Here is a 27,691-nt window from a genome sequence, read left to right on the forward strand (position 1 = left end):
TAACCGGACAGAGGTAATGATATAAGTTTGTTTATTCACTGTGATTTTTAGTTTTGGCATCGCCAGTGAGGACTGGTTGTTGTTTTTCTGCCTTTAGGGGTGTTTGGGCCTGTCACAGATACTGTGGCAGGTGAGAGGGTTTCATGACTTTCTAATTGCAGATGCTGTAAGAGAATTGGCCTTTGATTGCCAGGATTAACGGCATTTCGTGGAAGGATTGTCTCCCAGCGAACATGTAAGCTTGTATAAATTTGTTATGTCAATTTGATGTAATTGTGCAACTGCTATAGGTAATGCTACAAACTTGCTAGATTTATATAATTAAAATGATTTGGTTGGATATAGTGACTCCTTGCTATGCAGCTGGGTGGGTGTGGGTGTTTGTGTGAGGTGTGTTGCAGGAGCAAGCAGGATTATGTTTTCTGCATGTCGGAATGTGACACGGCAGCCGAAGGATGTGCGATACAATGGCAGGTGCTTTGTAGTAAGCCTACTCAGTCATTAATTTGTGCATCCACATATCTTGTGATTACAGCCAAGTCATGTGATTGGGTGGAGTTAGAAGAAGTCTGCCCTTGTTATAGTGTATGGCATATGTGGCATTTTCTGATTGCAGGTTAGCCGAATAGCTTATGTAGCTTAGTGATTGTATATTGAACAGTTTTGAGGCTCTGCGTGGGAGTCACAACAGGCACAGTACGTAACTGTTTTGTAAAGGCAGTGAATAATACATGGTTGGTTGTGATACTCGCTAAGAGTGTCAAATGATTGGTGAATCTAATTTTGCATTATGGGGAGTTTCTTTATTGATTGGTGAAATTGAACACTGTTGATTTGTCTGCGATGGGCTGGGTGCATGTTTTCTCTTCAACAGGTATTTGGCACGAGGAACTCTGCCCATAGTGAGAGACTTGAAGAGGTACGCAGTTTGTAAGCTTGCACCGGTAATAATACAATTATTTCTGTGAGTCTAGTTGCTTGCTTTGATGTAAGGTAATAGTCTAGATAGTTACCCTTGGTTGATGTGGGGGCATTTAAATGTGGGATAAGCTGTTTGGTTCCTCTCCAGCAGGTGCTGTGTGACAAATTGTGTACTGTGGCCCGTTAGGAATGGATAACCAACTTTGGACAACTTGAAAGAGGAGTATCGTAGGGGGATTTAGAGCCAATCGTGAGGTAACAGTTAGATTGGCCACTTTGTGAGTATGTGGCTTTGTGTGTTTAATGAACATCACAGATGTGTGTTGTCACCGTGAGCATTAGTTCATAGAGTGAAAGGCTATTAATTCTCTGGTTGCAGGAATATGCTGTAATGTGTTATTAGATGTAAAGGATGCAAGTAGTAGCGTTCTTGAAGACAATGTTAGTGAACATGTAAATGGGTCATCAGTAAGCTAAAGGTGTGTACAAGGAGCAACTGCGAAACTGACATTGGCGGAGTACGACCAGGAATGTATTTGGCAGTATGAGGGAAGAATAGGAACAAAGTTCCGTGGCATTTGACTTGAGACAGGTTCGAGATTACTTGAGAGCGCTACTAGAACAGTGCATATAACCGGACAGAGGTAATGATATAAGTTTGTTTATTCACTGTGATTTTTAGTTTTGGCATCGCCAGTGAGGACTGGTTGTTGTTTTTCTGCCTTTAGGGGTGTTTGGGCCTGTCACAGATACTGTGGCAGGTGAGAGGGTTTCATGACTTTCTAATTGCAGATGCTGTAAGAGAATTGGCCTTTGATTGCCAGGATTAACGGCATTTCGTGGAAGGATTGTCTCCCAGCGAACATGTAAGCTTGTATAAATTTGTTAACTTGCTAGATTTATATAATTAAAATGATTTGGTTGGATATAGTGACTCCTTGCTATGCAGCTGGGTGGGTGTGGGTGTTTGTGTGAGGTGTGTTGCAGGAGCAAGCAGGATTATGTTTTCTGCATGTCGGAACGTGAAACGGCAGCTGAAGGATGTGCGATACAATGGCAGGTGCTTTGTAGTAAGCCTACTCGGTCATTAATTTGTGCATCCACATATCTTGTGATTACAGCCAAGTTATGTGATTGGGTGGAGTTAGAAGAAGTCTGCCCTTGTTATAGTGTATGGCATATGTGGCATTTTCTGATTGCAGGTTAGCCGAATAGCTTATGTAGCTTAGTGATTGTATATTGAACAGTTTTGAGGCTCTGCGTGGGAGTCACAACAGGCACAGTACGTAACTGTTTTGTAAAGGCAGTGAATAATACATGGTTGGTTGTGATACTCGCTAAGAGTGTCAAATGATTGGTGAATCTAATTTTGCATTATGGGGAGTTTCTTTATTGATTGGTGAAATTGAACACTGTTGATTTGTCTGCGATGGGCTGGGTGCATGTTTTCTCTTCAACAGGTATTTGGCACAAGGAACTCTGCCCATAGTGAGAGACTTGAAGAGGTACGCAGTTTGTAAGCTTGCACCGGTAATAATACAATTATTTCTGTGAGTCTAGTTGCTTGCTTTGATGTAAGGTAATAGTCTAGATAGTTACCCTTGGTTGATGTGGGGGCATTTAAATGTGGGATAAGCTGTTTGGTTCCTCTCCAGCAGGTGCTGTGTGACAAATTGAGTACTGTGGCCCGTTAGGAATGGGTAACCAACATTGGACAACTTGAAAGAGGAGTATCGTAGGGGGATTTAGAGCCAATCGTGAGGTAACAGTTAGATTGGCCACTTTGTGAGTATGTGGCTTTGTGTGTTTAATGAACATCAGAGATGTGTGTTGTCACCGTGAGCATTAGTTCATAGAGTGAAAGGCTATTAATTCTCTGGTTGCAGGAATATGCTGTTGTGTGTTATTAGATGTAAAGGATGCAAGTAGTAGCGTTCTTGAAGACAATGTTAGTGAACATGTAAATGGGTCATCAGTAAGCTAAAGGTGTGTACAAGGAGCAAGTGCGAAACTGACATTGGCGGAGTACGACCAGGAATGCATTTGGCAGTATGAGAGAAGAATAGGAACAAAGTTCCGTGGCATTTGGCTTGAGACAGGTTCGAGATTACTTGAGAGCGCTACTAGAACAGTGCATATAACCGGACAGAGGTAATGATATAAGTTTGTTTATTCACTGTGATTTTTAGTTTTGGCATCGCCAGTGAGGACTGGTTGTTGTTTTTCTGCCTTTAGGGGTGTTTGGGCCTGTCACAGATACTGTGGCAGGTGAGAGGGTTTCATGACTTTCTAATTGCAGATGCTGTAAGAGAATTGGCCTTTGATTGCCAGGATTAACGGCATTTCGTGGAAGGATTGTCTCCCAGCGAACATGTAAGCTTGTATAAATTTGTTATGCCAATTTGATGTAATTGTGCAACTGCTATAGGTAATGCTACAAACTTGCTAGATTTATATAATTAAAATGATTTGGTTGGATATAGTGACTCCTTGCTATGCAGCTGGGTGGGTGTGGATGTTTGTGTGAGGTGTGTTGCAGGAGCAAGCAGGATTATGTTTTCTGCATGTCGGAACGTGACACGGCAGCCGAAGGATGTGCGATACAATGGCAGGTGCTTTGTAGTAAGCCTACTCAGTCATTAATTTGTGCATCCACATATCTTGTGATTACAGCCAAGTCATGTGATTGGGTGGAGTTAGAAGAAGTCTGCCCTTGTTACAGTGTATGGCATATGTGGCATTTTCTGATTGCAGGTTAGCCGAATAGCTTATGTAGCTTAGTGATTGTATATTGAACAGTTTTGAGGCACTGCATGGGAGTCGCAACAGGCACAGTACGTAACTGATTTGTAAAGGCAGTGAATAATACATGGTTGGTTGTGATACTCGCTAAGAGTGTCAAATGATTGGTGAATCTAATTTTGCATTATGGGGAGTTTCTTTATTGATTGGTGAAATTGAATACTGTTGATTTGTCTGCGATGGGCTGGGTGCATGTTTTCTCCTCAACAGGTATTTCGCACAAGGAACTCTGCCCATAGTGAGAGACTTGAAGAGGTACGCAGTTTGTAAGCTTGCACCGGTAATAATACAATTATTTCTGTGAGTCTAGTTGCTTGCTTTGATGTAAGGTAATAGTCTAGATAGTTACCCTTGGTTGATGTGGGGGCATTTAAATGTGGGATAAGCTGTTTGGTTCCTCTCCAGCAGGTGCTGTGTGACAAATTGTGTACTGTGGCCCCTTAGGAATGGGTAACCAACATTGGACAACTTGAAAGAGGAGTATCGTAGGGGGATTTAGAGCCAATCGTGAGGTAACAGTTAGATTGGCCACTTTGTGAGTATGTGGCTTTGTGTGTTTAATGAACATCACAGATGTGTGTTGTCACCGTGAGCATTAGTTCATAGAGTGAAAGGCTATTAATTCTCTGGTTGCAGGAATATGCTGTAGTGTGTTATTAGATGTAAAGGATGCAAGTAGTAGCGTTCTTGAAGACAATGTTAGTGAACATGTAAATGGGTCATCAGTAAGCTAAAGGTGTGTACAAGGAGCAACTGCGAAACTGACATTGGCGGAGTACGACCAGGAATGTATTTGGCAGTATGAGGGAAGAATAGGAACAAAGTTCCGTGGCATTTGACTTGAGACAGGTTCGAGATTACTTGAGAGCGCTACTAGAACAGTGCATATAACCGGACAGAGGTAATGATATAAGTTTGTTTATTCACTGTGATTTTTAGTTTTGGCATCGCCAGTGAGGACTGGTTGTTGTTTTTCTGCCTTTAGGGGTGTTTGGGCCTGTCACAGATACTGTGGCAGGTGAGAGGGTTTCATGACTTTCTAATTGCAGATGCTGTAAGAGAATTGGCCTTTGATTGCCAGGATTAACTGCATTTCGTGGAAGGATTGTCTCCCAGCGAACATGTAAGCTTGTATCAATTTGTTATGCCAATTTGATGTAATTGTGCAACTGCTATAGGTAATGCTACAAACTTGCTAGATTTATATAATTAAAATGATTTGGTTGGATATAGTGACTCCTTGCTATGCAGCTGGGTGGGTGTGGGTGTTTGTGTGAGGTGTGTTGCAGGAGCAAGCAGGATTATGTTTTCTGCATGTCGGAACGTGCCACGGCAGCCGAAGGATGTGCGATACAATGGCAGGTGCTTTGTAGTAAGCCTACTCAGTCATTAATTTGTGCATCCACATATCTTGTGATTACAGCCAAGTCATGTGATTGGGTGGAGTTAGAAGAAGTCTGCCCTTGTTATAGTGTATGGCATATGTGGCATTTTCTGATTGCAGGTTAGCCGAATAGCTTATGTAGCTTAGTGATTGTATATTGAACAGTTTTGAGGCTCTGCGTGGGAGTCACAACAGGCACAGTACGTAACTGATTTGTAAAGGCAGTGAATAATACATGGTTGGTTGTGATACTCGCTAAGAGTGTCAAATGATTGGTGAATCTAATTTTGCATTATGGGGAGTTTCTTTATTGATTGGTGAAATTGAATACTGTTGATTTGTCTGCGATGGGCTGGGTGCATGTTTTCTCCTCAACAGGTATTTGGCACAAGGAACTCTGCCCATAGTGAGAGACTTGAAGAGGTACGCAGTTTGTAAGCTTGCACCGGTAATAATACAATTATTTCTGTGAGTCTAGTTGCTTGCTTTGATGTAAGGTAATAGTCTAGATAGTGACCCTTGGTTGATGTGGGGGCATTTAAATGTGGGATAAGCTGTTTGGTTCCTCTCCAGCAGGTGCTGTGTGACAAATTGTGTACTGTGGCCCCTTAGGAATGGGTAACCAACATTGGACAACTTGAAAGAGGAGTATCGTAGGGGGATTTAGAGCCAATCGTGAGGTAACAGTTAGATTGGCCACTTTGTGAGTATGTGGCTTTGTGTGTTTAATGAACATCACAGATGTGTGTTGTCACCGTGAGCATTAGTTCATAGAGTGAAAGGCTATTAATTCTCTGGTTGCAGGAATATGCTGTAGTGTGTTATTAGATGTAAAGGATGCAAGTAGTAGCGTTCTTGAAGACAATGTTAGTGAACATGTAAATGGGTCATCAGTAAGCTAAAGGTGTGTACAAGGAGCAAGTGCGAAACTGACATTGGCGGAGTACGACCAGGAATGTATTTGGCAGTATGAGGGAAGAATAGGAACAAAGTTCCGTGGCATTTGACTTGAGACAGGTTCGAGATTACTTGAGAGCGCTACTAGAACAGTGCATATAACCGGACAGAGGTAATGATATAAGTTTGTTTATTCACTGTGATTTTTAGTTTTGGCATCGCCAGTGAGGACTGGTTGTTGTTTTTCTGCCTTTAGGGGTGTTTGGGCCTGTCACAGATACTGTGGCAGGTGAGAGGGTTTCATGACTTTCTAATTGCAGATGCTGTAAGAGAATTGGCCTTTGATTGCCAGGATTAACTGCATTTCGTGGAAGGATTGTCTCCCAGCGAACATGTAAGCTTGTATAAATTTGTTATGCCAATTTGATGTAATTGTGCAACTGCTATAGGTAATGCTACAAACTTGCTAGATTTATATAATTAAAATGATTTGGTTGGATATAGTGACTCCTTGCTATGCAGCTGGGTGGGTGTGGGTGTTTGTGTGAGGTGTGTTGCAGGAGCAAGCAGGATTATGTTTTCTGCATGTCGGAACGTGACACGGCAGCCGAAGGATGTGCGATACAATGGCAGGTGCTTTGTAGTAAGCCTACTCAGTCATTAATTTGTGCATCCACATATCTTGTGATTACAGCCAAGTCATGTGATTGGGTGGAGTTAGAAGAAGTCTGCCCTTGTTATAGTGTATGGCATATGTGGCATTTTCTGATTGCAGGTTAGCCGAATAGCTTATGTAGCTTAGTGATTGTATATTGAACAGTTTTGAGGCTCTGCGTGGGAGTCACAACAGGCACAGTACGTAACTGATTTGTAAAGGCAGTGAATAATACATGGTTGGTTGTGATACTCGCTAAGAGTGTCAAATGATTGGTGAATCTAATTTTGCATTATGGGGAGTTTCTTTATTGATTGGTGAAATTGACCACTGTTGATTTGTCTGCGATGGGCTGGGTGCATGTTTTCTCTTCAACAGGTATTTGGCACAAGGAACTCTGCCCATAGTGAGAGACTTGAAGAGGTACGCAGTTTGTAAGCTTGCACCGGTAATAATACAATTATTTCTGTGAGTCTAGTTGCTTGCTTTGATGTAAGGTAATAGTCTAGATAGTTACCCTTGGTTGATGTGGGGGCATTTAAATGTGGGATAAGCTGTTTGGTTCCTCTCCAGCAGGTGCTGTGTGACAAATTGTGTACTGTGGCCCGTTAGGAATGGATAACCAAGTTTGGACAACTTGAAAGAGGAGTATCGTAGGGGGATTTAGAGCCAATCGTGAGGTAACAGTTAGATTGGCCACTTTGTGAGTATGTGGCTTTGTGTGTTTAATGAACATCACAGATGTGTGTTGTCACCGTGAGCATTAGTTCATAGAGTGAAAGGCTATTAATTCTCTGGTTGCAGGAATATGCTGTAGTGTGTTATTAGATGTAAAGGATGCAAGTAGTAGCCTTCTTGAAGACAATGTTAGTGAACATGTAAATGGGTCATCAGTAAGCTAAAGGTGTGTACAAGGAGCAAGTGCGAAACTGACATTGGCGGAGTACGACCAGGAATGTATTTGGCAGTATGAGGGAAGAATAGGAACAAAGTTCCGTGGCATTTGACTTGAGACAGGTTCGAGATTACTTGAGAGCGCTACTAGAACAGTGCATATAACCGGACAGAGGTAATGATATAAGTTTGTTTATTCACTGTGATTTTTAGTTTTGGCATCGCCAGTGAGGACTGGTTGTTGTTTTTCTGCCTTTAGGGGTGTTTGGGCCTGTCACAGATACTGTGGCAGGTGAGAGGGTTTCATGACTTTCTAATTGCAGATGCTGTAAGAGAATTGGCCTTTGATTGCCAGGATTAACTGCATTTCGTGGAAGGATTGTCTCCCAGCGAACATGTAAGCTTGTATAAATTTGTTATGCCAATTTGATGTAATTGTGCAACTGCTATAGGTAATGCTACAAACTTGCTAGATTTATATAATTAAAATGATTTGGTTGGATATAGTGACTCCTTGCTATGCAGCTGGGTGGGTGTGGGTGTTTGTGTGAGGTGTGTTGCAGGAGCAAGCAGGATTATGTTTTCTGCATGTCGGAATGTGACACGGCAGCCGAAGGATGTGCGATACAATGGCAGGTGCTTTGTAGTAAGCCTACTCAGTCATTAATTTGTGCATCCACATATCTTGTGATTACAGCCAAGTCATGTGATTGGGTGGAGTTAGAAGTAGTCTGCCTTTGTTATAGTGTATGGCATATGTGGCATTTTCTGATTGCAGGTTAGCCGAATAGCTTATGTAGCTTAGTGATTGTATATTGAACAGTTTTGAGGCTCTGCGTGGGAGTCACAACAGGCACAGTTCGTAACTGTTTTGTAAAGGCAGTGAATAATACATGGTTGGTTGTGATACTCGCTAAGAGTGTCAAATGATTGGTGAATCTAATTTTGCATTATGGGGAGTTTCTTTATTGATTGGTGAAATTGAACACTGTTGATTTGTCTGCGATGGACTGGGTGCATGTTTTCTCTTCAACAGGTATTTGGCACGAGGAACTCTGCCCATAGTGAGAGACTTGAAGAGGTACGCAGTTTGTAAGCTTGCACCGGTAATAATACAATTATTTCTGTGAGTCTAGTTGCTTGCTTTGATGTAAGGTAATAGTCTAGATAGTTACCCTTGGTTGATGTGGGGGCATTTAAATGTGGGATAAGCTGTTTGGTTCCTCTCCAGCAGGTGCTGTGTGACAAATTGTGTACTGTGGCCCGTTAGGAATGGATAACCAACTTTGGACAACTTGAAAGAGGAGTATCGTAGGGGGATTTAGAGCCAATCGTGAGGTAACAGTTAGATTGGCCACTTTGTGAGTATGTGGCTTTGTGTGTTTAATGAACATCACAGATGTGTGTTGTCACCGTGAGCATTAGTTCATAGAGTGAAAGGCTATTAATTCTCTGGTTGCAGGAATATGCTGTAGTGTGTTATTAGATGTAAAGGATGCAAGTAGTAGCCTTCTTGAAGACAATGTTAATGAACATGTAAATGGGTCATCAGTAAGCTAAAGGTGTGTATAAGGAGCAAGTGCGAAACTGACATTGGCGGAGTACGACCAGGAATGTATTTGGCAGTATGAGGGAAGAATAGGAACAAAGTTCCGTGGCATTTGACTTGAGACAGGTTCGAGATTACTTGAGAGCGCTACTAGAACAGTGCATATAACTGGACAGAGGTAATGATATAAGTTTATTTTTTCACTGTGATTTTTAGTTTTGGCATCGCCAGTGAGGACTGGTTGTTGTTTTTCTGCCTTTAGGGGTGTTTGGGCCTGTCACAGATACTGTGGCAGGTGAGAGGGTTTCATGACTTTCTAATTGCAGATGCTGTAAGAGAATTGGCCTTTGATTGCCAGGATTAACTGCATTTCGTGGAAGGATTGTCTCCCAGCGAACATGTAAGCTTGTATAAATTTGTTATGCCAATTTGATGTAATTGTGCAACTGCTATAGGTAATGCTACAAACTTGCTAGATTTATATAATTAAAATGATTTGGTTGGATATAGTGACTCCTTGCTATGCAGCTGTTGTGGGTGTTTGTGTGAGGTGTGTTGCAGGAGCAAGCAGGATTATGTTTTCTGCATGTCGGAACGTGACACGGCAGCCGAAGGATGTGCGATACAATGGCAGGTGCTTTGTAGTAAGCCTACTCGGTCATTAATTTGTGCATCCACATATCTTGTGATTACAGCCAAGTCATGTGATTGGGTGGAGTTAGAAGAAGTCTGCCCTTGTTATAGTGTATGGCATATGTGGCATTTTCTGATTGCAGTTTAGCCGAATAGCTTATGTAGCTTAGTGATTGTATATTGAACAGTTTTGAGGCTCTGCGTGGGAGTCACAACAGGCACAGTACGTAACTGTTTTGTAAAGGCAGTGAATAATACATGGTTGGTTGTGATACTCGCTAAGAGTGTCAAATGATTGGTGAATCTAATTTTGCATTATGGGGAGTTTCTTTATTGATTGGTGAAATTGAACACTGTTGATTTGTCTGCGATGGGCTGGGTGCATGTTTTCTCTTCAACAGGTATTTGGCACGAGGAACTCTGCCCATAGTGAGAGACTTGAAGAGGTACGCAGTTTGTAAGCTTGCACCGGTAATAATACAATTATTTCTGTGAGTCTAGTTGCTTGCTTTGATGTAAGGTAATAGTCTAGATAGTTACCCTTGGTTGATGTGGGGGCATTTAAATGTGGGATAAGCTGTTTGGTTCCTCTCCAGCAGGTGCTGTGCGACAAATTGTGTACTGTGGCCCGTTAGGAATGGGTAACCAACATTGGACAACTTGAAAGAGGAGTATCGTAGGGGGATTTAGAGCCAATCGTGAGGTAACAGTTAGATTGGCCACTTTGTGAGTATGTGGCTTTGTGTGTTTAATGAACATCACAGATGTGTGTTGTCACCGTGAGCTTTAGTTCATAGAGTGAAAGGCTATTAATTCTCTGGTTGCAGGAATATGCTGTAGTGTGTTATTAGATGTAAAGGATGCAAGTAGTAGCGTTCTTGAAGACAATGTTAGTGAACATGTAAATGGGTCATCAGTAAGCTAAAGGTGTGTACAAGGAGCAAGTGCGAAACTGACATTGGCGGAGTACGACCAGGAATGTATTTGGCAGTATGAGGGAAGAATAGGAACAAAGTTCCGTGGCATTTGGCTTGAGACAGGTTCGAGATTACTTGAGAGCGCTACTAGAACAGTGCATATAACCGGACAGAGGTAATGATATAAGTTTGTTTATTCACTGTGATTTTTAGTTTTGGCATCGCCAGTGAGGACTGGTTGTTGTTTTTCTGCCTTTAGGGGTGTTTGGGCCTGTCACAGATACTGTGGCAGGTGAGAGGGTTTCATGACTCTAATTGCAGATGCTGTAAGAGAATTGGCCTTTGATTGCCAGGATTAACTGCATTTCGTGGAAGGATTGTCTCCCAGCGAACATGTAAGCTTGTATAAATTTGTTATGCCAATTTGATGTAATTGTGCAACTGCTATAGGTAATGCTACAAACTTGCTAGATTTATATAATTAAAATGATTTGGTTGGATATAGTGACTCCTTGCTATGCAGCTGGGTGGGTGTGCGTGTTTGTGTGAGGTGTGTTGCAGGAGCAAGCAGGATTATGTTTTCTGCATGTCAGAACGTGACACGGCAGCCGAAGGATGTGCGATACAATGGCAGGTGCTTTGTAGTAAGCCTACTCGGTCATTAATTTGTGCATCCACATATCTTGTGATTACAGCCAAGTCATGTGATTGGGTGGAGTTAGAAGAAGTCTGCCCTTGTTATAGTGTATGGCATATGTGGCATTTTCTGATTGCAGGTTAGCCGAATAGCTTATGTAGCTTAGTGATTGTATATTGAACAGCTTTGAGGCTCTGCGTGGGAGTCACAACAGGCACAGTACGTAACTGTTTTGTAAAGGCAGTGAATAATACATGGTTGGTTGTGATACTCGCTAAGAGTGTAAAATGATTGGTGAATCTAATTTTGCATTATGGGGAGTTTCTTTATTGATTGGTGAAATTGACCACTGTTGATTTGTCTGCGATGGGCTGGGTGCATGTTTTCTCTTCAACAGGTATTTGGCACAAGGAACTCTGCCCATAGTGAGAGACTTGAAGAGGTACGCAGTTTGTAAGCTTGCACCGGTAATAATACAATTATTTCTGTGAGTCTAGTTGCTTGCTTTGATGTAAGGTAATAGTCTAGATAGTTACCCTTGGTTGATGTGGGGGCATTTAAATGTGGGATAAGCTGTTTGGTTCCTCTCCAGCAGGTGCTGTGTGACAAATTGTGTACTGTGGCCCGTTAGGAATGGGTAACCAACATTGGACAACTTGAAAGAGGAGTATCGTAGGGGGATTTAGAGCCAATCGTGAGGTAACAGTTAGATTGGCCACTTTGTGAGTATGTGGCTTTGTGTGTTTAATGAACATCACAGATGTGTGTTGTCACCGTGAGCATTAGTTCATAGAGTGAAAGGCTATTAATTCTCTGGTTGCAGGAATATGCTGTAGTGTGTTATTAGATGTAAAGGATGCAAGTAGTAGCGTTCTTGAAGACAATGTTAGTGAACATGTAAATGGGTCATCAGTAAGCTAAAGGTGTGTACAAGGAGCAACTGCGAAACTGACATTGGCGGAGTACGACCAGGAATGTATTTGGCAGTATGAGGGAAGAATAGGAACAAAGTTCCGTGGCATTTGACTTGAGACAGGTTCGAGATTACTTGAGAGCGCTACTAGAACAGTGCATATAACCGGACAGAGGTAATGATATAAGTTTGTTTATTCACTGTGATTTTTAGTTTTGGCATCGCCAGTGAGGACTGGTTGTTGTTTTTCTGCCTTTAGGGGTGTTTGGGCCTGTCACAGATACTGTGGCAGGTGAGAGGGTTTCATGACTTTCTAATTGCAGATGCTGTCAGAGAATTGGCCTTTGATTGCCAGGATTAACGGCATTTCGTGGAAGGATTGTCTCCCAGCGAACATGTAAGCTTGTATAAATTTGTTATGCCAATTTGATGTAATTGTGCAACTGCTATAGGTAATGCTACAAACTTGCTAGATTTATATAATTAAAATGATTTGGTTGGATATAGTGACTCCTTGCTATGCAGCTGGGTGGGTGTGGGTGTTTGTGTGAGGTGTGTTGCAGGAGCAAGCAGGATTATGTTTTCTGCATGTCGGAATGTGACACGGCAGCCGAAGGATGTGCGATACAATGGTAGGTGCTTTGTAGTAAGCCTACTCAGTCATTAATTTGTGCATCGACGTATCTTGTGATTACAGCCAAGTCATGTGATTGGGTGGAGTTAGAAGAAGTCTGCCCTTGTTATAGTGTATGGCATATGTGGCATTTTCTGATTGCAGGTTAGCCGAATAGCTTATGTAGCTTAGTGATTGTATATTGAACAGTTTTGAGGCTCTGCGTGGGAGTCACAACAGGCACAGTACGTAATTGTTTTGTAAAGGCAGTGAATAATACATGGTTGGTTGTGATACTCGCTAAGTGTGTCAAATGATTGGTGAATCTAATTTTGCATTATGGGGAGTTTCTTTATTGATTGGTGAAATTGAACACTGTTGATTTGTCTGCGATGGGGTGGGTGCATGTTTTCTCTTCAACAGGTATTTGGCACAAGGAACTCTGCCCATAGTGAGAGACTTGAAGAGGTACGCAGTTTGTAAGCTTGCACCGGTAATAATACAATTATTTCTGTGAGTCTAGTTGCTTGCTTTGACGTAAGGTAATAGTCTAGATAGTTACCCTTGGTTGATGTGGGGGCATTTAAATGTGGGATAAGCTGTTTGGTTCGTCTCCAGCAGGTGCTGTGTGACAAATTGTGTACTGTGGCCCGTTAGGAATGGCTAACAAACTTTGGACAACTTGAAAGAGGAGTATCGTAGGGGGATTTAGAGCCAATCGTGAGGTAACAGTTAGATTGGGCACTTTGTGAGTATGTGGCTTTGTGTGTTTAATGAACATCACAGATGTGTGTTGTCACCGTGAGCATTAGTTCATAGAGTGAAAGGCTATTAATTCTCTGGTTGCAGGAATATGCTGTAGTGTGTTACTAGATGTAAAGGATGCAAGTAGTAGCGTTCTTGAAGACAATGTTAGTGAACATGTAAATGGGTCATCAGTAAGCTAAAGGTGTGTACAAGGAGCAACTGCGAAACTGACATTGGCGGAGTACGACAAGGAATGTATTTGGCAGTATGAGGGAAGAATAGGAACAAAGTTCCGTGGCATTTGACTTGAGACAGGTTCGAGATTACTTGAGAGCGCTACTAGAACAGTGCATTTAACCGGACAGAGGTAATGATATAAGTTTGTTTATTCACTGTGATTTTTAGTTTTGGCATCGCCAGTGAGGACTGGTTGTTGTTTTTCTGTCTTAGGGGTGTTTGGACCTGTCACAGATTGCTGTGGCAGGTGAGAGGGTTTCATGACTTTCTAATTGCAGATGCTGTAAGAGAATTGGCCTTTGATTGCCAGGATTAACTGCATTTCGTGGAAGGATTGTCTCCCAGCGAACATGTAAGCTTGTATAAATTTGTTATGCCAATTTGATGTAATTGTGCAACTGCTATAGGTAATGCTACAAACTTGCTAGATCTATATAATTAAAATGATTTGGTTGGATATAGTGACTCCTTGCTATGCAGCTGGGTGGGTGTGGGTGTTTGTGTGAGGTGTGTTGCAGGAGCAAGTAGGATTATGTTTTCTGCATGTCGGAACGTGACAAGGCAGCCGAAGGATGTGCTGTTCAATGGCAGGTGCTTTGTAGTAAGCCTACTCAGTCATTAATTTGTGCCTCCACATATCTTGTGGTTACAGCCAAGTCATGTAATTGGGTGAGTTAGAGGATCTTCATGGTCTGGACTCACAGTGAAGAACAACTCCAAAATTTCCTGTCCAACCTCAACTCCTTTGATTCCATCAGATTCACCTGGTCCTACTCCAAATCCCATGCCACTTTCCTTGACATTTACCTCCATCTGTCCAATAGCCAACTTCACATTTCTGTACACATCTAACCCACCAACAAGCAACATTACCTACATTTTGACAGCTGCCACCCATTCCATATCAAACAGTCGCTTCCCTACAGCTTTGGTCTTCGTGGCAAACTAATCTGCTCCAGTCCTGAATCCCTGAACCATTACACCAATAACCTCAAAACAGCTTTCGCATTCCGCAACTACCCTCCCGACCTGGTACAAAAGCAAATAACCAGAGCCACTTCCTCATCCCCTCAAACCCAGAACCTCCCACAGAATAACCCCAAAAGTGCCCCACTTGTAACAGGATACTTTCCAGGACTGGATCAGACTCTGAATGTGGCTCACCAGCAGGGATAGGCTTTCTCAAGTCCTGCCCTGAAATGAGATGCATCCTTCATGAAATCCTCCGCACTCCACCAAGAGTGTCTTTCCGCCGTCCACCTAACCTTCGTAACCTCTTGGTCACCCCTGTGAAATCCCCAAACCACTTTCCCTACCCTCTGGCTCCTACCCTTGTAACCGCCCCCGGTGTAAGACCTGTCCCATGCACCCTCCCACCACCACCACCTACTCCAGTCCTGTAACCCAGAAGTAGTACACGATCAAAGGCAGAGCCACGTGTGAAAGCACCCATGTGATTTACCAACTGACCTGCCTACACTGTGATGCATTCTATGTGGGAATGACCAGCAACAAACTGTCCATTCGCATGAACGGACAGTGGCAGACAGTGTTTGTTGGTAATGAGGATCACCCTGTGGCTAAACATGCCTTGGTGCAGGGCCAGCACATCTTGGCACAGTGTTACACCGTCCGGGTTATCTGGATACTTCCCACTGACACCAACCTATCAGAACGCCGGAGATGGGAACTTGCCCGTCAATATATTCTCTCCTCCCGTTACCCACCAGGCCTCAACCTCCGCTAATTTCAAGTTGCCGCCCCTCCTACCTCACCTGTCATCCAACAACATCTTTGCCTTTGTACATCCGCCTCGACTGACACCTCTGCCTAACCTCTTTGCATTTACATATGTCTGCCTGTGTCTGTATATGTGCAGATGGATATGTGTGTGTGTGTGTGTGTGTGTGTGCGTGCGTGCGTGCGTGCGTGCGTGCGTGCGTATACCTGTCCTTTTTTCCCCCTAAGGTAAGTCTTTCCACTCCCGGGATTGGGCTGACTCCTTACCCTCTCCCTTAAAACCAACATCCTTTCGTCTTTCCCTCTCCTTCCCTCTTTCCTGATGAAGCAACTTTAGGTTTGCGTGTGTGTGTGTGTTTGTTATTGTCTCCTATCAACATACCAACGCTTTCATTTGGTAAGTTACACCATCTTGGTTTTTTATATATAATTCACGCAGCTGTGTTTGCAAGGTGATGGAATGTATGACTCATGCCTGGCTGGTATGGTGGCTTGTAATTTACTAACCACTGCACAATGTGGATTTAAAGCACACCATTTTTCAGTTGACCATCTCGTCACTTTGTCCACCCATGTCATGAATGGTTTTCTGTGGAAATCCCAGGCTGTGGGCATTTTTCCATTTGGAGAAAGCTTAAGACACCTGCTGGAGGACTGATATCCTCCATACTCTCTACATGTGTGGCATCTTTGGCCGCCTGCCCCATTTTCTTCAGGAATTTTTGAAAAGACTGAGTTTTCAAAGTAAGTATGGGTTCTGCCTTGTTGGGCACCTTTATCCAGCAAACTGGTGTGCCTCGGGGTTCCGTACTGAGCATCATCCTCTTTGCTATCGCCATTAACCCTATAATGGCCTATGTCCCACCGGGCATCATCTCCGGCTCCCTTTTCGTTGATGACTTTGCTATCTATTGCAGCTCTTCACAGACTTGTCTCATTGAGCAGCACCTTCAGCAGTGTCTTGATTGTCTTTACTTATGGAACATCGACAATGGCTTTCGTTTTTCCACTGACAAAATCAGTGCAATTGGTTTCTCCCATCATCTTTACATCTTGGGCCTGTTGCTCATTGAAACTACGAAATTCCTGGGGCTTCTGTTCGATAGGAAAAACTCTTGGTTCTCCCACATGTCTTACCTGACAGCTCACTGTACGTGGTCCCTCAATGTCCTACGTGTCCTCAATGGTACTTTCTGGGGTGCAGATCAAACCATTCTCCTCTGTTTGTACCGGTCCCTTGTCCATTCAAAAATAAACTGTGCATTCTTTGTTTATGCATCTGCCCATCCATCCCTCCTACACTGTCTCAATACTGTTCACCATCGTGGCCTCCGTTTGGCCACTGTCACCTTTTAAATTAACCCAGTTGAGAGTCTGTATGCAGAAGCAGTCGAACTTTCAATTGAGAGTCTGTATGCAGAAGCTGCCGAACTACTACTGTCCTGCCGCCATGACTTTCGCCTCTGCAGATATGCGTGCCGTTTGTCTGCCATGCATGAGCACCTGTCATATGCCCCCATTTTCAATGACTCCTTGATCGCCAGTGCAGGGCACGTCCCTGACAGGGAAAAATGCTAAAACTTCTTCTAATAATTTCCGGGCTCTTCAGTAGTTGTGTACTCACCTGATGATGGCCGGACGTCTCTGGGCCGAAATATCGTGGCAGAATGTCGACGGGATCCGGCTGCATACCCGGAAATTATTAGAAGAAGAAATACGCCGGGAAAATTTCAGAAGTCACATGCTAAAACTTGTCTTGAAATCATGGAAATATCAGGGAATTTCACGTGGGGAAACTTGTGGCAACCGTGATTTGGCTGGCATGCAGAACTCTGCCCATAGTGAGAGACTTGAAGAGCTGCCTGTTTGGTAAGTTTGTAACAGTAATAATATACTTAATTCTGTGAGTCTAGTTAGGTACTTTGTTGTAAGGTATTAGTCTAGATAATTACCCTTGGTTGACATGGGCGCATTTAAATGTGGGATGAGCTATTTGGTTCCTCTCCAGCAGGTGCCGTGTGGCGAGTTGTGTACCGTGGCTCTTAGGAATTCCTAATCAAAGTTGGACAACTTGAAAGGAGAGTATGGTTGTGGGATTTAGAGCCAGCCATGAGGAAACGATTACAATGCTGACTTTGTGAGTATGTGGCTTTGTGTGTTTAATGGACATCACAGATGGAACCAGTTGTGTATTGTCACCATGAGCATTAGTTCATGGGGTGACAGGCTATTAATTTTCTGGTTGCAGTGCACTATTAGATGTAAAGGGAGAAAGTAGGAGCCGTCTTGAAGATGATGATACTGAACAAGTAAATGTGTCGTCAGGACGCCAAAGTTGGTTCTTAAGAGGAATTGCTAAATGCGACATTTGCCCAGTATGACCATGGGTTTATTTGTCAGTATGAGGGATGTATGTGAACATAGTTCCACATGAATATTTGACTTGAGACATGATAAATTTCTTGTGAGTGCTACAAGAATTATAGGTATGGCTGAGGAGAGGTAATGATGTAATGTTGTTTATTTATTGTGACATTTGAGATTTAATTGCAGTATGGCCTACGAGAACTGGTTTTGGCTTTTCTGTCCTCAGTGGTGGTTGGGCCTGTCATGGACTGCTGCAAGGAAGAAATTTTTTTCTGTTTAATTGCTATGCTCATATGATGTAAAGCGTTTTATCACTAAAGGTAATACTAAAATCTTTAGACATTTACTATTGCAATTATTTGGCTGCATGTAGTCACTCCATGAGTGTGTCTGGTTTTTCATTTGTGTTCTGTGGTCTATTGCAGGAGAATGAAGGATTAAGTTTTTGTTCATCAGACCATAGTGCCTATGCCGAAGTGTGTGCCATATCAGAAAAGTTTTTGTGTAATAAGTCTTTTAGGTCCTTAATATTTACAGTTATCAATTTTGGTGGAGATCACTACATCATGTTTTGAGTCGTCAGGCCTTTTATGCAGGTGGCAGTGTGTGTTATTTTTTGATTGCAGGTGAGCCAGGTATCCTATGTAGTTACCTCATTGTGTTTTGAACTGCTTTGGGGCATTGTACAGGAGTTGGAGTGACAGTAGTAATTTTGTCTTTTAGTGTCACAATGTAATAAACTGTGTGACAAAAAATTAATCACTTTTAATGGATGACAGAAACATAATTGAACTTTACATGTTGACAGTGTGTGTGATGTTATTTCAGTTATGCAAATTGATAAGTTCACAGAATCACCAGCTGATGTCAGTACTCATGTAGTGATGTTCCTGAGCATGATATCCCCTTTACAATTTATTTATTTTATTTATTTTTTTTCCTTTTCCTTTCCAAATTATGTTCAAGAAAATATTTTTTTTGTATTAATGGAAAACTTCGTATAATGAATGACATTGCGTATAGACATATAAAGACAGCTTTTAAAGTGCAAAAGAATTAGTTACAAAGTTTTGAAAATCACCAATAATAAAATCCTCAGTACACCCTTGCACTGGACTTGGATATTCTGAAACTTGAAGTCATTTTTTAGTTGCTATGAAGTCTAAACATGTCTTCCACAACAGTTTCCTGTGAACATAAATCATGGAAGAGCTGGTTGGGGCTCAGTGAATCTCATGTCACTATGAGCACTTGTCACTCAATTGACGAATTGTCACCACTTTCAATCTCTTAATTGACATCACATTCTTCACTGTGAACATAAATCATGGAAGAGCTGGTTGGGGCTCAGTGAATCTCATGTCACTATGAGCACTTGTCACTCAACTGACGAATTGTCACCACTTTCAATCTCTTAATTAACATCACATTCTTCACTTTCTGAGCCACGAAATTTCAAACACAGAATCATGTACTATTCCTTTTTTGGAAGCATTGCTTAACAGCAATACAGGAGAGTCTGATAGCACACGTTTTGTTCTCGAGTATCCAAAGTTGCACAAAGTAAAGGCATCCAAAGTTGCACAAAGTAAAGGCAACTTCTAGTGGCAGTCTCAACCAGACGACGACAGCCAGTCTACAAACATAGTACCTGATGCTGTCTAGCAGCCAAACACGTAACAATCAGTGTTGTTACAGATATACGTGGGGCTTTATTTTTTTGTTGGTATGTTCCCATGTAATGTATAGTTGGGATTTTAAGTTTCTGTCAGAATAATGAAAATGGGTTTGTTTTACATGCCTTATGAGTAAATAACGGGTTTGTTTTACATGTCTTACGAGTAAATGTATGATGTATCTGTGCTGTGGGTAGACTCTATAGTGCAAAAAAAAAAAAAAAAAAAGAAAGAAAGAAAGAAAGAAAGAAAGATTCGAGCAGTGATTAAGTACTTCTTTAAGAAAGGTATGAAAGCAAAGGAAATTCATGCTGATTTTTAGAAAGCTCTGAGGTACTTGGTCCTTCGTGTTCAGGAGTTCCTAAGTGGAAAAATAGAGTTTAAATTTGGTTGGGACAGCTGAGATGGTGAGCCACTTGCTGTTGGCCAAGATGTCCCACAACATCGGAAATTATTGCGAAAGTGCATAAAATTGTAATGGAGGATTGCCGATTGAATGTGAAAGAAATTGCTGAGGCTGCAGGGATGTCATCTGAATGGACATATCACGTTTAACAGTGGCATTGGATGTGAGAAAATTATCTGCTTGTTGGGTGTCATGACTCTTAAATGCAGACTCAGAAACATATCAGAATGGAAATGGCTGAACAATATTTGACTGTTTTTCAGAGCAACCAAGAATATTTTTTGCACTAGGTTGTGGCCACAGATGAAACTTGAGTCCATTACTATATACCACAGAGACAAACCAACAATCAAAGCAATTGTTGATTCCCCACCACCGAAGAAAACAATGTCAATATGCTCAGCCAGAAGGTCATGGCATCTGTTTTCTGGAATGAAAAAGGGATTCTGCTTCTAGATTTTCTCCCAACTGGTGAAACAATTACAGGATAATACTATGCTAAGCTCCTGGACCAGCTACAGAAAAGATACATGAAAAAAAGACAGTTTGGCAAGGAAGAAAGTCATCTTTTATAGGACAGTTCGTGTCCATACAAAAATGTCGTCATGTCAAACTTACATGAACTAAGATGATGTGACTTACCATACGAAAGCACTGGCAGGTCGATAGACACACAAACAAAACAAACACAATCATACACACAAAATTCTAGCTTTCGCAACCAATGGTTGCTTCATCAGGAAGGAGGGGAAAGACGAAAGGATGTGGGTTTTAAGGGAGAGGTTAAGGAGTCATTCCAATCCCGGGAGCGGGAAGACTTACCTTAGGGGGAAAAAAGGACAGGTATACACTCGCACACACACCCATATCCAACCACACTTCCCACTCCCGGGATTGGAATGACTCCTTACGCTCTCCCTTAAAACCCACATCCTTTTGTCTTTCCCTCTTTCCTGATGAAGCAACCATTGGTTGCGAAAGCAGAATTTTGTGTCTATGATTGTGTTTGTTTGTGTGTCTATCGACCTGCCAGCGCTTTCGTATGGTAAGTCACATCATCTTTGTTTTAGATATATTTTTCCTGCGTGGAATGTTTCCCTCTATTATATTCATTACATGAACTAAGATTAGATTTGTTGGCACACCTCCTGATTTGGCTCCATGGCTCCATCAGACTTCCATGTCTTCCCCAGAACCAAAATTTTTCTTGTCGGATGGTGATTCTCATCAGATGTAGAACTGACAGCCGGCGTTGATGGGCATTTTTCAGGCCTGGAGAAATCTAATTTTCGAGATGGGATAAAAGCATTGAAACGTCACCGGACCAAGGGCATTAGTGTAGTGGGAGACTGCCTTGAAAAATAAAAAATTTTTCACTGAGGTAAGTGATTTCTTTCTATTTCAATTCAGAACTTATTGAATAGCCCTTGTACCTGACAGTACGAGCACACTCATTAGTATGACGCGGCACCTTCCCTCCCCCTACCCCAATGTCCTGAATGCATGCACTGATTGTTTGGAAGAGCTTAGTAAAGCTGTCAAATCCTCTTCTGAGGCAAGCTATTCAAGACTGTAGTAACTGGTCCTTGACATCCTGGATAGTGGCTCTGGGACAGAATTAACGTTAGTTCTTCAGCAAATGCCATGTGTGGACAGCCATTGTTATGTTGAAAAGTGGTACTGTTACATAAGAGATAACACATGAGGATACAGGATGTCTGTGGCATACAGTTGTGCTATCAGAAGTTCCATCAGTCACAACCTATTGGCTCCTTGCAGCATGACAAAAGGAGTAACACCACAGTGCTTATCCAAAACATTGGAAGAATTGGACCTCTCCATTAGTCGTCAACATAATCGTCAATGTTCATCATCTACGGTAGTGCAGAATCGCGATTTATTGTGAACACACTGAGAGCCATTCATCAGCAGTCCTTGCTTCTCGGGCAAGAAAAACTCCAAATAGTTCCCTAGTGTGACTGCTGATAGTCTGCTATTAGTGTTGCAGTTTGACATTGAATGTTGCAAAGTCCATTACTTGTTCTTAGATGGCAGTTGCAGATGTGAGGGGATTAAATTGTAAATGGTGCACAATACAGTGATCCTCCTTTGTAGTGGTCAGATGGTGTCAACTGGAACCTTGATGAAGAATGGCCTGTCCTCATGTTCCCATGCAGTCCAACATTGGGCCATTGCTGCATCCAAATGCCCCACAAATCTTTATATTGCACAATTCAACCTGCAAGCCAAAATTGAGACCCGCTCTACCAAACTATGTTGTGCTGTTAACATTGTCTCGCATGAGTACGCGGCATCACTGTGTCCTTCGCAGTGACAATATCTAACGCTGTTCGTGCCTTTTATAGACACTATTAGGCCTGGTAACAACACTAGACATGAACAACACAAATGCACTAAGCGGCTGTTCTACCTGTCTGCTGATGGTGTACACATGTATGAAATTGTAGTGACATGCAACCATGTCTTCTGGGTGCTTCATTTTTTGGTCAAGCAGTGTATATATGAGGGTTGATCCAGAAGTAAGGTTCCCTTCGTTTTTACAATTATAGACAACATTGTTTTTTGTCCTAGAAATTTACATCGTTGGAAAAAAGAAACTTAGTTCTCTTTTTCTACATAGTCATCATCTTTTTGTATGCCTCCCCCCCCTCCCCCCCTCTCCTGGTGCTGCAGTTTCTGTATCCCCATATCGTCGAACTCCAACGCCAACCCATTGAAGAAGCGTTTCACCTCATCTTTGACTTCCTCGTCTTTTCACAAGCATTGGCCACCCAAATGTTCCTTTAACTAGAGGAATAAGTGATAATCACTAGGTGCGAGGTCCGGACCATAAGGTAGGTGAGGCATGACAGTCCAACCAAAGTTTGTCAAAAGTTCGTTAGTTTGATGGGAGACATGAGGTCAGGCGTGATCATGAAACAGCATTACACCTGTCAATCATCATCCTCTCCGGCAGTTTTCAATAGCTCACCTGAGTTTTTGTGGTATTTCGCAATAACTGTCTGGGTTGATAGTTGTCCCAGTTTCCATGAAATTAATAACATGATCCCAAAACATAGTGGCCATGACTTTGCCAAGAGAGAGAGTTTTTGAACTTCTTTGTGACTGGTGACCCTGAGTAACACCATTGTTTGGATTTTTCTTTCATTTCAGGAGTGAAATGAAACACCCACGTTTCGTCTCGCGTAACAGTGGAGCCCAACAATCCTTCCTTATCTTCTCGACATTTAAACTGGCAAGCACAATGAAGGCATTTCTCCTTGTGTTCTACTGTCAGTATACACAGTACACATCAGGCACAGCACTTGGGATAACCCAAATTTTCCCTCAAAGTTCTTTCAACTGTACTGTAAGATCTCCCAGGAATCCAAGCAACAAGTTCGCGGACGGTGAGTCTCCTGTTTTGAAGCACTTAACATTGGACCATCTTGATACCCGCCACCGAAACTGAAGGTCTTCCACTTCCTTCATCATGGACCTCTTTCCGACCAGCACTAAACTCCCTGCACCATTTTTAGACGTGTTGAACGAACATACACTTGTCGCAATACTTTTGTGTCAGCTGACGATGAATATCCATGGATGGAGTCCCTTTCGCGAGCAGAAACTGAATTACGGAACGAATCTCGCACTTGGCGGGATCAACAGTGGGCACCTCCATTGCGGGCGGCTGCTGAGCCAATACTGAGCGGTGCAGCGAAGTGTGGCCAGGCAGAATCGAGAGTGGGGAAACAGCCACGCACAACGGTGTTGATGGGTTTCGCCCAGCACCTTCCTGTGTGGCTGGAGCTCTTTTGGAACTTTACTTCTGGATGAACCCTTGTAGTTAGGTTTGAATCTAGAGTCAGGTGTTCATGGGATATGTCTGCATGTCAAAATGTAACACCTCAGCCCATATGTGTGTGTTTATGTGACAGTTTCTTTGTAGTAAATCTTTTCAGTCCTTAATGTATACAGTACAAGCCCATAATTAGCTGACATGGCCACAGCAAGTCGTATTTGTGACAATATGTGTTTGGCCTTTGCACTGTATATTGTTAGGAGTACTTGTCATAGCTAGTTCAACTTCTCAATGGAGTTTGAAATATTCCATGAATGTTTGGATACCACAGCACTTCTTATTTTTAATAGAAGTTTAATATATTCAGGAATTTGTAATATGATTTAAGCTTTTGTTCCGTAAAGTTGATCTCACGTCACTTAGATGAATAATGTTCCGACTTAAAAACCAAAGTTATACCTGGTGCTCCGTGATTATTAAAATTGTAAAAACAGTTTGGTTGTAATATGATGGACTATTAGTCACTAGTTTTCTAAGAGAACAGGTATTAAAATGTAGTTCATACACAGAAGTGAGGAAGGTAAGTGCCTAACCATGGAGAGTGAAATTTTATATTCTGTTTGTGTGTCTTATTGTTGGTATAAAATGTGTGTTTGAGTTATTGAGATTTTATTTCTTGAATGCTGGAATGCATTATTGATCTTATTTTTGTTATGTGCTCCTTTTTTTATCTCCACATGTTTGAGTTGCACAACTGAGGCCATTGTTTGAGAGAGCATGAACTGCTAATTAGTTTGAGTTTGTGCCACAAGCAAATAACACTTCTGAGAAGAGAGGCTTCAGCAGGTCACTCTGATTTAGGGATTCTAACGTGTTGTCTGCATGATAGTTTACCAATGTGCTTGTAGATAATTTATTCTCATCCAATAGATTTCTTTATGTCTCAAGTTGAACTCCGGTTGGGAGTCCTCTATTGAATGATTTTACCTAAAAGACAAATGTTGTTTACCCTATTTATTGACAGCGTCCATAAGTGCTATACTGGTTTTCCTTTTTATGTCATCAATATCTGTAGGTTGTCATCAGTTGCTAAATTGACAGGTAATTATTCAGAGTTAACTTCAGGCAGATTGGTTGTTTGTTAATAGCAACATTGTTGCAAATGCTAAGGCCAAGAAAATGCCTCATTCAAAGTGTGGCTCCTCTTACCGTATATGTATCAGTTTCATTGCTGATATAGCCTTTTTACATTAATGGGACGTAGCCAAGGCAGATTGCTCTAGTTATGGCGATACATTGCCAGTAATGTGTCTAGTTTATGCTTCACCCCACTCTTTATCTTTATCTTTGAAATATTTGAAACTATTACAACAGTATTCCACTAGTACATTTCAGAGACTATATTTTACTGTAGGCACTGTAATGTTAATAATGAGTATAAGAATATTGTTTCTCTCTTTTATACTTTAAGGAAATATGTTGTTCACTGCTTGTGAGCTTCCTGTGTGGCTCTAAGGTTAGAGAGGGTAGGGGATTTTGCATTAACTATTGTATATGACCTAATAAACATATGACACTGCTGTAACAAGGAATGACCTACTTTGCATTCAGCTCCCAATTTGTAAAATGGCTGCTTTAAGTTAAGCAGATGTTCAATACCAGATGCTATTGATGTAAAATGTACTGTATAACATATCTGTAGAAGAAACAAATGGATTGCAGAATGTTGTAAAAAGTATGCATGATAACCTACAGAATTTCTGTGTTAATATAACTAAAGCAAAAGTTTATTTGCAGGTTCCTGTATTATGTCCTGAAAGAATATCTTGTGGACGACAGAAATAGCCCCAGTTCCATTTTTTGTCGTGGAGTGTCATTTAACATGTTGAAAACAACTGTCCATATTGCCTTTTAATCAAAGCTGTAACATTTGTAACACTGCTTTCAGTTGTTATTGTTGATATTTTACTGTGTTTGGAAATTGTACCTCCATTCCTTATGGAAATAACTTCAATAATGTTAATTAAGCTTTATTTGTTAGTAATTAATTTTAAATGTGTAATTTTTTCATTTGCTACTCTTGTTCATTATCAGGTTACATGTGTGTGAAACTTTGTAGATTTCATTAAAGATATGTTTGAAGAAAAGTTAAAGCAATAAATTTTTTTTGATAATTGTATGATTCTTGATTTTTATGTTGAATGGACTCATTTATATGTACCAAAATAGTTTTATCATTCCTTTGACAAACTGTCAGCTGTGAAATCATACTACTAAGTTTATGGGGGATTGATCATGTTACAATAGACACACATTAGTAATTTAGGGAGGGAGTAATTATTTAGTTTTTAGTTGTCCTCGTCTTATTACCCTTTTACTTTGCAGAAGACTTCATTGTGAACTGAAGTTTAATTATTGCTGTACAGTAGTCCAAAGACGGTTTGCTCCAGCTGCCCATACTACTCTATACAGTGCAATTCTCTCTTCATCTATGCTAATTACTACATCCATCAACCAGCTTGCTATAGTCAGGAAATCTGTATAACTGTCAAAATATACAGAGGTGACAAAAATCATTGCACACTTCCTAATACTTTGTTGCCCCTCCTTTTGCCCAGTGTAGTGCAGCAACTCGACATGGCATGGACTCAACAATCGTTGGAAGTCCCCTGCAGAAATATTGAGCCATGCTTCCCCTTTAAAACTGTCCATAATTGTGAAAGTGTTGCTTGTGTGGGATTATGTCCCATAAATGTTCTTTGGAATTCATGTCAGGCTGTGGGGGTGGCCAGATCATTTGCTCAATTTATCCAGAATGTTCTTCAAACTTATCGCAAACAATTGAGGCCTGGCGACATGTCACATTGTCATCCATGGAAGTTCCATAGTTTGTGAATATTAAGTCCACGAATGGCTGCAAATGGTCTCAGCAAGTAACCAAGCATAAACATTTCCAGTCAATGATCAGCCCACACCATTGTGGAGCTACCACCAGCTTGCAGAGTGCCTTGTTGACAACTGGGATCCATGGCTATGTGGGATCCCATAAATCTTACCATCAGCTCTTACCAATTGAAATTGGGGATTCATCTGACCAGGGTCCAACAGATATGGTCATGAGTCCACGAGAGATGCTGAAGGCGATGTAATGCTATTAACAAAGGCACTTGGGTCAGTCGTCTACTGCCATAGCCCATTAATGCCAAATTTCACCACACCATCCTAACAGATACGTTCTTCATATGTCTCATATTTATTTCTGCAGTTATTTCAAGCAGTGTTGCTTGGTCTGTTAGCACTGACAATTTTATGCAAACACAATTGCTCTCTGTCATTAAGTGGAGGCTGTCTTCTACTGCATTGTCAGGGGTGAGAGATAATGCTTGAAATTAGGTATTTTTGACGCTGTGGATCTAGGAATATCGAATTTCTGAAATGGAATGACCCCGTATGTCTAACTACCTCTAATTCCTGTTGCATGTGAGCCTTCACATATACTGTTCTCATTTACATGCTTAATGTCAAATTAAAAACTACTTATGCAGCAGATTATTTTAAAAAAATTAAAAATAATTAGTCATCCAGTATCAAAGAAACATATAATAACTTAAAAAGAAAACTCCAAACAATAGTTTTCCATAAAAATATAAAAATTAACATTTAAAGGTCAATTCACACTGGCCATCACATTCTACAATGCATTTCAAAAGTGGTACCCACATTGGCCGTCCTGTCCCATCACAGCACAATCAAGGTTTTGTCGGGATCAATACAGTCGAGCAGATGCAGTATTTCTTGATTCCCAAAAAGCAATTGATTCAGTACCACACCACTTACTGTCAAAAGTACTATCATCCAGGGTATCAAGTGAAATTTATGACTGGATTGAGGATTTTTTTTT

The 27,691-nt window shown here is 41.5% G+C and overlaps 1 long non-coding RNA gene across 12 annotated transcripts; it reads left to right on the top strand.

Moving 5' to 3' along the window:
- Positions 1–436: 436 nt before the first annotated feature.
- LOC126263070 (uncharacterized) lies at positions 437–25,958 on the top strand. 12 transcript variants are annotated; one of them, XR_007546828.1, is made up of 6 exons: positions 437–474; positions 14,391–17,676; positions 17,788–18,041; positions 18,133–18,226; positions 21,259–21,369; positions 25,588–25,958. It is a non-coding gene; the product is annotated as an uncharacterized LOC126263070 (long non-coding RNA). The 12 variants fall into 12 exon arrangements; XR_007546823.1 differs by lacking the exon at positions 437–474 and adding an exon at positions 3,451–3,533; XR_007546829.1 differs by lacking the exon at positions 437–474 and adding an exon at positions 5,052–5,085.
- Positions 25,959–27,691: the final 1,733 nt, after the last annotated feature.

This window comes from Schistocerca nitens, chromosome 1 (genome assembly GCF_023898315.1).
Source record: "Schistocerca nitens isolate TAMUIC-IGC-003100 chromosome 1, iqSchNite1.1, whole genome shotgun sequence".
NCBI lineage: Eukaryota > Metazoa > Arthropoda > Insecta > Orthoptera > Acrididae > Schistocerca > Schistocerca nitens.